Source organism: Dendronephthya gigantea, unplaced genomic scaffold (assembly GCF_004324835.1).
Source record: "Dendronephthya gigantea isolate DGI-Jeju-01 unplaced genomic scaffold, DenGig_1.0 000740F, whole genome shotgun sequence".
NCBI classification, from domain to species: domain Eukaryota; kingdom Metazoa; phylum Cnidaria; class Anthozoa; order Malacalcyonacea; family Nephtheidae; genus Dendronephthya; species Dendronephthya gigantea.
In genome coordinates this window covers 5,720-22,378 of record NW_021163750.1, presented here as the reverse complement: position 1 = coordinate 22,378, position 16,659 = coordinate 5,720, and the positions used below count along the sequence as shown (strand labels likewise).

The 16,659-nt window shown below is 37.8% G+C and overlaps 1 non-coding gene across 1 annotated transcript; it reads left to right on the top strand.

Moving 5' to 3' along the window:
- Positions 1 to 15,974: 15,974 nt before the first annotated feature.
- On the top strand, positions 15,975 to 16,052 carry Trnaf-gaa. The gene has a single exon. It is a non-coding gene; the product is annotated as a tRNA-Phe (tRNA).
- Positions 16,053 to 16,659: the final 607 nt, after the last annotated feature.

Genomic DNA, 16,659 nt, shown 5'->3' with positions numbered 1-16,659 from the left:
TTGGAAACCTAGGTTACCAGACGGAGTTGACCAAATCTCGCAAGACCTCTACGTGGACGATTTTATTTCGGGCGCTACCACAGTGGCTTCGGCGCGTGAATTGAATCGAGATGCAATTACTATCCTTGAAGATGCTTCGTTCAAGCTTCATAAGTGGAACTCAAACGTTCCTGAGCTCGAATCTGACCAGTCTTCCTCCGAAAGTGACGCTGAGCAAACCTATGCCAAGCAATAATTCCCTACACCTTATGAAAGCCGCGGTAAACTGCTTAGAGTAACGTGGAACAAACACAATGACACGTTAGCTGTGGTTTTTTCTTCTAACAAAGACGGGTCTACGAAACGAGGTATTCTTGCTAAGTTGGCCAGTGTTTATAATCCACTCGGTTTCGCGTAGCCAATCCTACTACAGGGCAAATTGATGTATCGTGATGCTTGTTTAAGCAAGCTATCGTGGGACTCTCCTCTACCGGAAACCTTAGCGAAGCGCTGGAATGAATGGGTGTCGAATCTGCCTCCTGCAGTCTCAACACAACGTAGTTTGGCAACCCATCTCGAACCGATTGAAGAGATAGAGCTACATTCTTCGGCGACGCAAGCGGTCATGGAGTGGCTACAATAGTTTACGCCGTTGTTCGTCAAGCAAGCGTGACGAGCCAAGGTCTGGTCGCAGCGAAATCGAGATTGGCAAAGAAGGGTCTTAGGCCTGTTTCAAACGTCGCATTTTGCATGTGTCGAATACAATTTTAATTTAGATTCGACCCTAAAACAATATCCGACCGTCATTTCAAACGTCGCATTTCGTGTTACGACCAGAAAGAGACGCAATAATTATATTAATTATTTCGCGCCAATTCTTCGAGTTTAGCATAATTTATTTAGCTCTTGCGCGATAACAAAAGCTTTGCGAACTGTTGATATTTTGATTATGACACATGTAGCTAGATAAAATGACTTAAATTCGCCATAGATGTAAGTATATTTAAATTTTTTTCTACTAAGGATAGCTTAGATTTATGTTTTAACGGTTCCACGATGTAATTCTTTACAGCAACCTTTGTTAACCTCGATATATCGATATTGACATTTGAAATGTAACGATGTTACAACGAGAGTAAATATGCATGGAGAGTATAAAACGAAGCGTATGATGATTGGTGAATGATAAAGGACCTAATAAGACATTCGGTTGGGTTTGTTACCAACATTTCGCATGTGCTTAATTCAAATAGTTGCGGGCTCTACTGGCCTTATGATCAGCGACAGTCCGCTTGGGCGTAAATAAAAAATGTCATATTTCTAGAAATCCTTTTCTGGCTATTATTTTCCTCATATTCTTGCCTATAATATTGCACTTTATGCAATATCCAACTGCTTCCCAGCCGCTTCCAACAAGTCAGCCAGCCTTGGGATTCTTCGTTTTATTCGTGTAATGCGCAGCCATTACGAACAGACGCGGTAGGCAAATGAATTTTGTCAACTTTCATGCACACGTAATACAATACGATTGTTCTGGTTCATTTCTTTTGTCTACGGCCTCCATATTTCCTTGCTTGTGCCTTTCAATATCATAACATGCATGACGTTCTTCTTTGTCTTTTCTTCAAGCGAATTGAATTCGACACTTGCAAAATACGACTTATGAAACCACGTCGCATCCAGCTCGCATAATGCGAGTGGAACAGTCGAATTTAGCATCACGGTCGACCGCAATTAAAAACAGCGAATTCAATTGTTTCATACGTCGCATCTCGCATGCAGATAATTCAAACAATTGTATTCGACACATGCAAAATGCGACGTTTGAAACAGGCCTTACTATTCCTCGCCTTGAATTGGTTGCCGCGCACATGGCAGCTAATATCGCAGATAACGTCCGGCGTGCTCTAATTGATTTCCCACTGTCTTTGGTGCAGTGTTCGACTGATAGCACTGTGGCCCTATATTGGATCGGCGGGACCGCGAAGTATCGCCAGTTCGTAGCAAATTGGGTGCGGAAAATTACCGAGCACAAAATCGACGCCTGGCGGCACGTGTCTTCCTCCGAGAATCCTGCAGACCTAGCAAGTCGTGGCGGGCCAGTGGTGGACAATGATTTGTGGTGGAACGGCCTTCGTGGTTGTCTAGCCCAAACGCTTGGCCCATCAATCCTGCAACAGAACCAACTGCTGAATCGGCCGCAGAGAGCAAAATTACTCGCGAGACGATAGCCAACGTGATGGTGAACGAAAGGGATGTATTTGATGATCTGCTAGACCGGTGCGATTTGATGAAAACGTTAAGAGTTTGCCTTGGATCAAGAAGTTCATTGACAAGTGTCGTGGTATTCCTGTTTCTAGTGGACCTCTAATCTGGAGCCGCAGATGGACTGGTGCATTAGAAGAGTCCAGTCTCGCGCGATGAACTCGCAGACGTTTGCTAATGACGAGCGCCAGCTAAACCTACAAGCTAACGCAATCTGGATTCTCGAATGCCGTGGCCAAATCGAAGAAAGCTACCCAGTGTACCTGCCTGACGCAAGCACTTTAGCGAAAAAGCTGGTCGAACGAGAGCACCGGCTTGCGTTGCATGGTGGTATTGGTCTAACCATGGCCCGTGTTCGTGAGAAGTTTTGGATTCCCCGACTTCGCCAATTAGCGAGAAATATTATCAAGTCCTGTTGGGGATTTAAGCGCTTTCAAGTCCGAGCAATCGCTGTTCCACCACCTGGACTCTTACCTAAGGAAAGAAAGGAGAGTTCTGCGCCTTTTGAGGTGATAGGCGTAGATTTCGCAGGTCCAATTCGTTATCGGAAGTCTCCACGAGTCGAGGGAAAGGCCTACCTAGTGTTGTACGCGTGCAGCCTGTCGAGAGCGTTACACCTGGAAATTCTTTCAAACCTCAAAACTGTAGCATTTCTTGGCAGTCTTAAACATTTCATTGCTCGGAGAGGTCGACCGACAAGATTGTCTCTGACATTGGTGGCACGTTCATGGGGCGGCGCGATGGTTAAAGCAGATTCGAAAGGACGAAGTGCTTCATGGCTATTTGGAAGATGAACAGATACGTGGGCATCTTTAAGCTTGCTGAAGTAGTTGTATGTATGTATGTATGTAAAACTTTATTTAAAGACACTAGCCACGACAACAATAGTTGATTTCCACGGGGGCGTCTACAAGATTATAATTACAAATGTAGGAAAATAAGGACTATGTACAAGTTGGTGTGACCCCGGATATTATGGTTAGAATATATTCGTTACGCTGGAGTTACGTTTCATTTGATTGCGTCTAATCAAGGTTTCTTTCAACGTGGGACCTACGTAGTTGTTCAAGACTTTGTACATTAGTATTGTACTAGTACGTCGTCTTGTCTCTAAGTTGTCCCAAACAAGAGATCGAAGAACATCAGCAGATCTAATGTCGTAACTCGCACCGGTTATGATTCGGGCTGCACGGTTTTGAGATTTTTGGAGTTTATCCCTTAAGTTTTGATCACAGACCCCAAATAGGAAAACAATAATCAAAGTACGGCTGAATCAGAGCCCGATAATTGTTTGGAGGGAGGTTGTTGGTGCGAATGGTTTAATACGTCTCAATGTACCCAAACCTGCACCAACGTTTTTGCAAATCGCCTTAATATGTGGACTCCAGGTAAGATTTTCGTCTAGTTCGAGCCCCAAACATGTAAATGAGTGAACTCTGGAGATCCGTTGGTTATTCAATGTCAGTGAATGATCAGAGATAATTGACTTAATACGATGTTTGGAGCCAACAACATTATTTTAGTCTTAGTTGGATGGTGTTGTAGTTTATTTCTAAAAAGCCATTCGCCAATTCTATTCAATCGTAATTAAAGTTTTCGGTTAATTCAGACAAACTGTTAGAACTGCAACAAATTTGGGTATCATCAGCATATAGATAAGGAGTAGTTTTTTGAAGGCAATCGGGTAAATCATTGATGTAAAGTAAAAATAACAGAGGACCTAAAATAGATCCCTGCGGCACCTTTCGATGTTGAGATCCAACTTAATGGTCGCCCTCTGTCCTATGAAGAAGAAGATATTGATCTCCCACATCTGACACCTGCCAGTTTCCTTTTCCAACGGACGAACCGTTTACCCGAGCAGGAACCCTGGCGAGAAGAAGACGTGTATCTGCGCAAAAGATCAAGATATTTGCGGTCGTGCAAGGACGCACTTGGAAGCGATGGACTCGAGAGTACCTGGAAGCATTACGTGATCGACACAATTGCAAGCAGACGGACAAAACTAAATCTCCCGAAGTCGGTGATGTTGTAATCATACGCAGCGACAAAAGGAATCGTGGAAAATGGCCGCTTGGTATCGTCGATGAGCTGTTCCCAGGACGAAATGGAATTGTTCGCGCGGTCAAGTTGCGTTCTGGAAAATCACATCTCGAGAGAGCCGTCCAGCATCTTTACCCGTTGGAATTAAGTTCTGAGGCGAAGAAAGAGCTTAAAAAGAAGCCATTGAATCCTGCTGCAAAGGAATTTCGTCCTAAACAAGATGCAGCAGTGGCCGCTAACTTACGAGTCCAAGAGTTAGCAAAAGATGGCAACTGAGTTCGTTTCTATTAGTTATTACTTTAAAGTTTATATACTGTTTAGTTTATTATAGGAGATAAAAACTCTTGAATTGACGGAATCGACCCAGTTGGATTTCCTTTAAATTAGCTTAATTAACTTTAAATTGGCATGTTAAATCATATAGTTTCCTTATTGCATGTGTCTCCATCCTGGAGTCACATGGGGGAGAGTGTCGGAAATTATGTAAATTAGGTTATTGTGATGACGTGGACGTCATGTGAGTTAGGGATACTTTTTGGGGGGTTTATCATTATTGTTATTGGTGCTTGAGACTTAGGAGAGTAAACAAGAAATCTATAAAACTGTGTGATGTGAGACGTGTGATATTGGGACTTTAGTGAAAGTGTGGGTTTGGTCAAAGTGTTCCCCACATGAATAATATCACAAGTATTTTGTTTTTGTAAACGCCTCATCCGTAATGATGAAATGTGGGATACTATATAGACGCTCCTAATCTTTAACCGCTCAGCAGCATGCAGAAACACAATCAAACCTCGACGCTTTTTTGCAAAGCACCAGAACTTGAACGCGTGTATGTTACGTATGCATCACTATGCATAAATTATGCATAAACTAGAAACACATGCATGCAGCAACCCCTCGCTATTTCAAACCAAGTACACAATTTCCTGAGCTAACCTGACCTAAACTTGTATTATGAAATGACACAAAACTCAAATCAGTCTTAAAGTTTCCATAATTCAATACAAAAATAATCACAAAGCTAGTGAAAACATTGCCCGTTCAATTTTGCTGCATTATACCATGCCAGCAATTAAGTAACGGTTTAAAATCGAAGTTTCAAACGAATAAAACAGTACAAAATCTTCACAGACAAAGAAAAAACTTCAAATGTTATTTTATTCTGTAATTGCAGTCATCGCCGGCGGCTAAAAGTTTCAGTATACTTTATAAATATAGTGTGTATTTTTTATACCAAAATTCAAATTACACTTTCAAAAACACTTTTTGAAGTTAAAGCAAAGGTGTAAGAGCCTTTCATAGGTTCATGCGTTTGCATAAAAGGCTGAAAATTTATATAACAAATAAACGGCATACAAAGCTGAAAAATATACAAATACGGCTCATTCTTATCGCGAAACAAATACAAAATAAACAAAGTAAACATGTACCCTTTGTCTTTGAAAACATTTTATAAGTTTGCAGATTATGAATTATTCCTCTTACACGGCTTTGTCTTGACCGTATCCACGTTCATCTTTGCTAACTGTCATACTTCATATATCTTGTTTCTTCTCGTTTTACTTTCTTTGCACAAAGTTTATGGAACGCTTTTACAAAAATGTTTACGAAATGACAGTTAATATAAATTGCTGACGTTCTCATTGAAATACAAACTTTCTTTCTTAGCCAATCAGAACGTTCGTTGATTACCAGACGTTACTCGCGCATGCGCATAACTTTACAAAACCACCCAACGTCGACCGTCCATGACAAAAAATTTGGACAACTTTGGATTCGCCTATGTTCTACCGGGCTCCGGGTGTAATTCCTAATCTCCGAGCGGAATTAGTACCCTCGCAGGCGCTCCGCGCCCGCTCGGGGATTAGGTTTCGAGAATTGTAGCCGCGTGCATGGTGATGCATACGTAACTTACAGGATCGATTAAGCCCTTGAAGCTCCATATTTTGATTTTTTATGCTTTTTAAAGTATTCTTGAAACGATGCTTTCTATTTGCTGGTGCAGCGAGCGAGCAAGCTAGGCAGCACTGAGCACTCGTAATCTATACATCAGGGGTCGGTTGTATAAAACTATATGAACGCGTGTAAGTTACGTATGCATAAATTGCATAAATTAGGCTTCGAGAAATGTAGCTGCATACATGTGATATTATTTGGAATTGGTCAAAATAATGATTATAGTCTATCAATCCTTCGCAAAAACACGCAGAAATTTTAACAAACCAGGCGATAAATAAACTGTGAAAGCGCCGACAATTTCTATTCGTTGGCCCGCTGAGATATAGCAACTTATATTTGAATTTTTTCAAACGTTTCCTATCAAACGACGTTAATGTATACGTAGTATCGAAATGTTCGTCAGAACGAAGCGATGATGCTTAATTCACGCGTACTCTTACGAAAAGCATGGGCCAAACGAAATGACATGTTTCCTCCTCCGGCCACGCAGCTATTTCGCGTCACGACACAATAAATTGTTACATGGTCACATGGAGTAGTCGAATTAGAAAGTTTCAAATCAATATTGCTAATCAATACCCCTTTTCATACTATTAGAACGTATAATCAACAATATCTAAATCCAAAGTCGATTAGCAAATAGACAATACCGGGTAAATTTTACTCCAAAATGTTTATAGATCAGCGAACAAACTTACGCCATACGTTAATAGCAACCAAACCATTATTCTTATTTTGTTTAGAAAACCTGTCACAATACTTTGTAATTTTCAAGTTACCGCGAGCCTGGCTCGTTTTATCTCATTGAGGGTTAAATTTCTAGTTTTCAAGCACACTAACAAATAAACCTCACTTCACAGAGTTTTCTTAATAATAATCTAACATTGACTCTGATGTAATTATACCCGAGATATAAAACAGTGTCAGTTAAAAAGTTTAATTACATGTAGTGTCATTGCATATTTCGGATTATTCATCCTTTTGTTTTTAACAGAATATAATTACACATTGCGCGAAGCTTGTAGGATATCGATATTAGTTATAAATTGTGCTTCGAGAAATATACCTGCATGTTTGTGTATAAGAATATATTATAAACAAGTCAGTCGATGAAACTGCAATACTTAATCTTTTATTTTTTTTAAAGAATCCTGAAAACAATATATTGTAAAAAGCACAATTTGGAACAAAACAAACAAATGGGACAGAAAGTAATTCAGTCCTTGTCGCTTGAAAGAGTTTTCGTTCCAATGAATTAACCTAAACACGTCAAATATATTCTACATGTTCTGCTACAAGGTCACTGTTGAGTTTCCTTCCGAAATAGAATTATTTCTTGATACATGCTTTAGATACAGGCCAAGTTGAATAGAACAAGGGGTTTTTTTAGTTAATGATATACCGGCAACTATATATTCCCTTAACCCCACTTAGACACGTTCTTAAGAGCGAGGGCGCAGAAATAATATATTAAACACGTTTAAACGACATTGCTTTGGTAACACACTTAAACTGTGTACAAAGGAAAACTCATGCAAACGTTTTAACCGCCAACATACGAATACAATTGCGTTTATATAGTTTTGAGGATTAAAGCAACTTAACTGCGAGTCTATACTTATAGTTTAAAAATCAGATATATACCTTTGTAACAAAACTAAAAAAATTGAAAACCTTCGCTTTTTGAGATGTATAGCGAAGGAGAATTTTTTTCAATCATTTGCATGCACCTGTCGCAATGAAGGTTTTTAGTCAAATTGCAGTCACCAGGTTTCCCTGGTTGTATCTCATCCTGAGTTATTTTCAGTTATCGCATTGTTAAGACAAAACTAGGCGGGGGCAGCGTGAAACCTGCAGCTTCCTCCAAAAATTGTTTGTGGAATGCATAAACTTACACAAGCCTAATAAGACCCTTCTTGAGACCTGACTATGTCCTTTGTAAAAGTCTATATACATGCACAATACGAGTTGTAAATTGTGGTTTTATTAACGAGGAAAGGAAAGCAACCTAACACCTCTCGCAATTCTTCATATTTTTTAAGTCATCGATCGCGTCTTCCTCGTTTTATTTCATTGAAGGTTTTATTTCTGGTCATCTCACTCACTTACAAATAAACCTCGCTTCACAGGCAGCTTATTATTGTCTCAAGCACGGACGATATATTGCAATAATTATCTAACATTAAGTATGGAATCATTAGAATAGAGCTATAAAACGATTACAGTTTCATTAAACATTTTGGTTTATTCAACCTTGCAGGCGTTTTTAACAAAATATCTAGTTATACAATGCAATACTCGTAAACATGTAAAATTTTCCTAATAATTAATAATATAGGTTTATTATGGAATTGAACATATCAGTTTGCTTTTAATTTGAAGAAATTAGACGGGAATTGGCTGTAAATTGAAATGTGATTCAGTGTGTTTCTAATCTGCCGAATCTAAACAAGAACGCTACGCCGCTAGCTTGGAGCAACAATCAGGTTTTAAAATACCGTGAAGAAAGCGTGGAAAACAAAACGTACAAAACAAAACCAAAACAAAACAAAACAAAACAACAGCAGTCGCTTCAAAACAATTATACTTTACCCAAGGTATATTAATGTGCTATTTACTGGCGGTCAAAAACAACTGTTCCAATGTTGCTATTAATGTATGTAACAGGAATCGTGACAATCTATATTTTATTGTACACTAGCGGTCACAAAGAACTGTTTAGATACAAATTCATAAAAAAGAAGCGAATATCGGAGAGATCTTCATAGGCATTTTGTATTGTTCTCTTATTCCAAACAATATTTCAATAATGTAATGCAACCTGCCACGCTTCCAAGATATAGTCAAACAATGGTTTCAGGATTCAGGAAGAGGGAGTGACAGTAATGGATTGGCCTGCACAGTCAAAAGACCTTAACCCTATTGAAAATCTGCGGGACAATGTCAAGGGCATAGTGAAAGGAATTCATTCATAAAGCGTCCATGATTTATGCGTTGCTGTAAAGACAGTCCACAGAATGAATTTCTTTTGACCGTGAAGATTACCACCTTAACAAAAAGTATGCCACGCCTGGTAAGACCGTCATCAATTATAAGGCCAAAAAAGGTCAACAAAATATTAATATTTCAGATAGCTTAGCATGTATTTGCTGACGCAGCGAGCGAGTCTGAAGCGAGCGAGCAAGTCAGCAATTCTAAATTGTACAGGGCTCTGAAAGGAAGATTTTACTTCCGTTTTTCGGACCAGAACAGGGAATCTGAGTAGTCGACTTAAGTTTAAGGTGGCTCGATACAATTTTTCGAAATTTTTAGATACACTTTTTAAACAGGGATATTAAGCACCTAAATATTTCACTATAAGGCTAAAAGTTAATACACATTGCAGGAGACATATCTAAAGCGAAAATATTCTCAGAACTTTTGCCTGGCACCCGTTACCATGGCAACAGAGACGTTTCAAAATGGCCGCCAAACAGGTTTTAATCGTGTTTATATCACAAACGAGTTCGGTGACCCCCAATTTTTTTTCATTAAACGTTTACGCCATAAATGTTTTAATTATAAAAAGTTTTGAAAAAATTCTAACATGAGGAATTTTTTCTATTTACAAAAACGTTATTTTTGCTTATTAAAAAATTCCCGCATGTTAGAATTTTTTTAAAACTTTTTCATAGATAAATAATCTATAGCATAAACGTTTAATGAAAAAAAAATTGGGGGTCATTGAACTCGTTTGTGATATAAACACGATAAAACCTTGTTTGGCGGCCATTTTGAAACGTCTCTGTTTCCATGGTAACGGGTGCCCGGCAAAGGTTCTGAGAATTTTTCCGCTCTATATATGTTTCCTGCAAAGTATATTAACTTTCAGCCTTATAGTGAAATATTTAGGTGCTTAATATCCCTGTTTAAAATGAGCCCAAAAAAAATAGAGAAACTGTATCGAGCCACCTTAAGTAATTCGGAGTAAATTCTAAGTTTAATATAATTATCCAATTCGACTGATTATAGTCGTTCGCTGGCTTTTATAGCACTATACTATAACGCCAGTTGTAACGACTCGTACATCTTTCAATCGTGGTTGTTTATGCCACATTTCCTATGCATGCGAAATGTTCTTATTTAATTCATGCTGTTAATAAATAAAACTGATAAAATAAGCCGATAACGATGCAATTGCTTTGCCTTTGGTGTATGTTGTATTCATTATATGGCCTACTGATTCTTGCCTGTCCTTACATTATACTGAATTTGCTTAGTACAAACAATTTACTGATAACGCTGACTGGAAAGAAACATCTTGTGTTGTGTTCCTCGCTTTAGGAGTTTACTTAGTATTCAGCAGTGAAGACTTTTATGGTAATTTGAAGCCTTAAAAAGCGTTTCAGTTTAATGTGGTTACCAAACTGTTTGGTTAGTCGACTTTTTGTTTCAGTCTGATTTGATTTAAGGCATAGAATAGGCATGCAGTCAAGAGATATGGCATGAAGAAGTCAGGAAACTATGGGTACAGTGGACAGAAAAGTGTAGCCTTTTAAATTCAAATTAGCCATAATTGTCAGTTATTTGATTGTTCTCATATGCTTTGAGTTAATGATACGCGACCAAAAAGTTTTTTTTCACAAAAGAGATCAATCATAACTTAATTGATGCTGTGCTGCTGTACGCATAACTAGAAAGTCTTTTGTTTATGGCTTAACTTGTTTGAAGCAATTATAGCTTTATGTTTGCAATGCTAAAGCATTATGCTTGTTCAAATCTAAAAGGTTATATACGTGGTATATGCGTGGCTTACTTTCTGTAAAGGTGGTATCTTCACGGTCAAAAGAAATTCATCCTATGGACAGTCTTGACATCAACGCATAAATCATGGACTTTTTTTGAACGAATTACTTTCTTGCACTATCTCTACATTGTCCCACAGATTTTCATAAGGGTTAAGGCATTTTGACTGTGCAGGGCAATCCATTTCTGTCACTCCCTAGGCCTGAAACCATTGTTTGACTTTATCTTGGAAGTGTAGCAGGTTGCGTTACATTATTGAAATATTGTTTGAAATAAGAGAATTGTACAAAATGCCTAGAAAGCTCTCTCCAAGATCGCTTCTTTTTTATGAATTTGCATCTAAGCAGTTCTTTTTGACCGCTAGTGTACAATAAAAGATAGATTGTCACGATTCCTGTTACATACGATAATAACAAAATTTGAGCAGTTCTTTTTGACCGCCAGTGTATAACGTGGGTTAGGATAAATAAATAGATCGGCTGCGATCGATTTGGAGAGATTTTTTGGGATGAATAGATTGGCGGAATTTGTTAATTGGATGAGATGGATTTGAACGGATATATTAACAGGGTGGGTGGGAATGAATAGATTGATTACATGGGTTGCGATGCAAGCCATGCGGATTGATTAGATGGTATGGATTGGAATGGCCAAATTCATTGGATGGGACGGATTAAGGTGTACTGATTGTGGATTGAATGGGATGGATTTGGGTGAGACGGGTGAAAATTAAGACATTGACTGTATGGAATGGATAGATTAATTAGTTTAAGTCATGAGCAAAGTCAGCATTTGGTAGTGATAGCTATTCTAGTCTACTAGTCTATATTTACTCGTATATATTGTTAGAGCAACATAGGGACAGTTGCGTTCATTTGAGAGCATTTTAACTTGTTTTGAGCAGTTCTTTTTGACCATGCACCAGTGAACAATATACAAATTGATGGTTCGATAAATAAAACTGCATGAATGAATGTATTAAATGAATATAATTATAAACAAGCCTATGAAGCTCCATATAGCTTTAATTATATTTTTCATTCCATAGAATGCAACCATTTATAAAACAATTCATATATAATAATTTCACTGAACTAACAATTGCAACGAGCAACATCTGTAAAATATATCAAGAATATATTAGAACAAAAGGAACAGTTTTTGACCAGGATGAAACTGAATAAGCTATAATTCTATGATAGAAAAAAATTCCTACCTGGCTTGGTTGTTCTCTCAGAGTTAATATATAGTAATGTCTTCTTCAAAACCGATTTCTGCTGTACAAGATGTAGCAAAGCAGCTGTATTTCTGACGGAACTATATACTTGCTGCTACATATATTTTACCTACATAGACACGTCCTTCAGATGAAGAGCGTTTAAAAATGTTCTTATTAATTTTACCAGGTTTTTTGACATTGCTTTGGGAACGCACTTAAACTATGTACACAGGAAGAAATTAAACGTTTTAACCACCAGCATACGAAAATATAAATGCGAGCAATGCTTTATAGTTAAAGTAATACAAAAATGATTTGAAAAAATGAAATCATTTCATTTTGTCACACGATAATTATTATAATGTTGGAAAATTGCGACTTTATTTAAAGTAAAGAAATGAAAATATTTTAAAATTTCCAGCTGTCCCAATGAAATTAATCTCATACATGCACTTGTAAAAGCATATTAACACAATACGATTAGTGCCTCTTTTTCGACATAAATTATCAGCATATCTGCTTAGAATCAGGATTAATAACCCTACATCCGACTGACAGCTGCTCATAGGCATGCAGGCGCAACTTTGAATTATTATACCATGTGCCCAGATTTTAACCTTTCCCAGATTCTAAACAATAAGATTCAATTTATTTGGCGTAATTATAAAACCATTCACCAGTAAGAATGCAGTTATCATACCAAAAATTATCTGAAAACGATACGGAGTACTCCCCAGGTCAAACTCCGTCTGAGAGGCATTTCTTAAGATGTTTTCGATTTGATTATTGTGTTGTCGTTCTCAGTAGTTCATAACATTCCGTTCGGAAGCGAACGGCAACCGCGATTGTATTTTTCTCTCGCGGTCCTCTATCGGTCGACCGAAACCGAACCGCGACCGAACCGCAACCGCAGTGTTAGAAAAAGTTTATACAGCGCCAACAGCGCCCGTTGCCAAGTTTATGATTTTATCCCGAGATCTCGGGATTTTTTTAGCAGTTGTGATTCTTTTGGGATTTTTTTTTGGCGATGCAATTCTCGGGATTTTTTTCCGGATTTTTAATTACAGCTTTAATAGTCAATATCTCAGTGAAATTGACCAAAAAGGCATGTATCACAAATCTAGTTTTCGTCAAGCACAAGAGGACTGGGAACTATGGGCAGGGAATGTCGGGAATTTTAAGGAAATCTCGGAATATTTCTGGAGTTTACGAAGGATTTTTACGAGGGACACTGCGACAATAAGTTTATATTAATCACGACCGTGATAGCCTGGCCAGAGAACAAGATTTTGAATCTAAGTCTTTCGTGCAAGCCGTGTGCCATATGACTCGAGGTGTCCTGAATTCCTGCCTCTCAGGATGTATTCTGGGCAAATCACAAAAAATTAAAGAAATAATTTTAATGATAAAAATAAAAACTATCTTGCTGTTACAAATCTCTCCCTTTCTCACTTCGCCGTCACAAATCTCGCCCCTATTGTTCTGGTGCCGGTTGTATGAAAGCCGGATAACGCTATCCACCGGATAGTGGTTTTTTCAATCGCTTTTAAATCACCTGTTGTTAGGTATAACTTTGATTAAATCTTAGTATTCCTAAGTCAAGGATCCTCTTTAATAATATTTAGTTCCAAAGCTGAGATTTTATAGCTTTTCAAGCATTTTTAGAACGGTTGAAAAAATCACTATCCGGTGGATAGCGCTATCTGGCTTTCATACAACCGGCCCCTGAGTCATATGACGTACTCATCACGAAATGTCAAAGTTTGTTAAATCCTCGTACAAATTCCTCAATATAGCCCAGTTCGATGCACACTCGCCCATTTATACTCAAAGAGTTTACATGTCGAAATTCGAACTGTGTAACTGAGTAAATCAACAACATAATAATTAGTGTTTCATAATCAACTACTCTAATTAATTATTCAAACATCTTTTGATAAGTGTTCACATAATTATAGCAAGTCTCTGTCTCAGGCATACACTTGTATATGTGTATGGTTAAAAAATATAATCGGGGATCGGATTCGAATTTTACACTCCAATCTCATAGTAATTATACTAGCATGGTTGGAGCCAAATTCTCGTCTTTAGTAGGACGTGATCTAATATTTGAAATTCTAGTATTGTTTCATTCATTTCAAGTTACACTGCTATGGTTAAATAGAAACGGGGACGAGATTGGAATCTTACACTCCAATCTCATAGTAATTATGCTAGCATGGATTGGAGCCAAATTCTCTTCTTTAGTAGGACGTGATCTAATATTTGAAATTCTAGTATTGTTTCATTCATTTCCAGTTACACTTGTATGGTTAAATATAATCGGGGGATCGGATTCGAATCTTACACTCCAATCTCGTAGTAATTATACTAGTATGGATTGGAGTCAAATTCTCATGCATTTTTAATTAGTAAAACGTGATCTATAATAGTGACATACATTCATTCATTTCCAGTTACACTGGTATGGTTAAATACAATCGGGGATCAGATTGCAATCTTACATTCTAACCCTATATATAATTGTACTAGCATGAATTGGAGGCAAATTCTCTTTTTAAGTAAAACGTGATCTAATACAGGGTGTCCCCAAAAGTCCCGATTGTAGTCCCATAGCATTGATTCATGCATTTACCAAAAAACATGTTAATATTATGTGACAAATTTATTTTTGACAAAATAGCTAGTAGGTAGCTACCGAAAAATCAGGAAACAGTCTTCAGATTAAAAATATTCTTTCCGCAATATATTTGCGTAGGCTTGGAAATATGGGGAGGGTTGAACGAGTAGAAATATTGTATAATTAATTACTTTTGCTTACTTACACGAACCCATCAGCTCATGCTGAAAATACTTTTCGTAAAAAAAAATGCTATTATTATTTTTACTATTATTGGTACCCCTCTTGACAAATAATAACTCTCTTGAAAATGAATTTTATCAGTCAAATTTCAACTTTATCAAATTGTAATATTTTCAGCATGGAAATATGGTATTAAAGTTAAAATTTAAACTTTAATACACACAATACACGACGAACGGACGGCAATAATACGAATAAGTGGCAAAAAAAGACCGGATGAACCAGTGCTACTTTCTTATCTCCACAAACAACATAAACTTGCATGTGCATTGTGTACACCGCCTGCGTACATATACAATACATTCCAAGTGATATAAACAGAACTCGTTCGTATAATTTCATTAATTTGTGGTCTTTGACTCTCTATTCACTGCCATTTTGAACGCGTGTTTGTTGCTGTACGGCAGACTGGCACTAGCTAATTTGAGCAGCCCTCTGGATTAGCGAGATTGGTCAATATGGCTAGTATAAATACTGCGCATGCCGACCAATCTGAGAGTTATTATACTATCCTACATTCCTGAGAACCGCCTGAAAGAAAGTGGGCGTTATCAGTCTTCGATAGCTCAGTTGGTAGAGCGGGGAACTGTAGATAAGTAAAAAAACATCATTAGATCACTGGTTCAAATCCGGTTCGAAGGACAGTTGCATGAAAAAGATTTTGAAAAATATTTTACTTCTGTATGTCAAATTTATATATTGGCAATGGAGTAGAAATTTATTAAATATATGTCTGCATATTTATAACAACCTGACATTTTGAAATTGCCCCGTATGCTCCGTTGTTGTGTGCAGCAAGGGAACTAGTTGGATGATCGAAAACGCCTGAAAAATATAAATACACATTTTGAGCTGTATGCCGAAATAGCTCAGGTGGGAGAGCGTCAGACTGAAGATCTGAAGCTAAGGTCCCTGGTTCAATCCCGGGTTCCGGCAGGAGATAATTTGAAAGACTTTGCCGGTTAGCTTGGTATGTCTGCAATATATTGAAAATAATGCTTTCATTGGGCGGTTTTCGCAAATAGTTTGTTTGGGTAATCAAATGTAAAAAACCAAAAAAAATATGTGTCATTGTTACAATAGATTTCAATGCGTTACGGCGGCTCTGGGGGATTAGCTCAAATGGAAGAGCGCGCGCTTTGCATGCGCGAGGTAGCGGGGTCGATGCCCGCATCCTCCATATTTTTTTCCCTATTCAATCAATTACAAACACATTAAATTCTCGAAAATGCGACACAACTTTATTCGTTTAAATAACAAATTTCTTTTTAACAAAATAGATATGTGTCATTGTAACAATAGATTTCAATGCGTTACGGCGGCTCTGGGGGATTAGCTCAAATGGAAGAGCGCGATTGCATGCGCGAGGTAGCGGGATCGATGCCCGCATCCTCCATATTTTTTCCCTATTCAATCATTTAAAACACATTAAATTCTCGAATATGCGACACAACTTTATTCGTTAAAAATACCAATTTTCTTTTTAACAAGCTCGATGAATGGCGATTCTTCCTATCCTTGTCAGTGTTCGTGTTCTGGAATA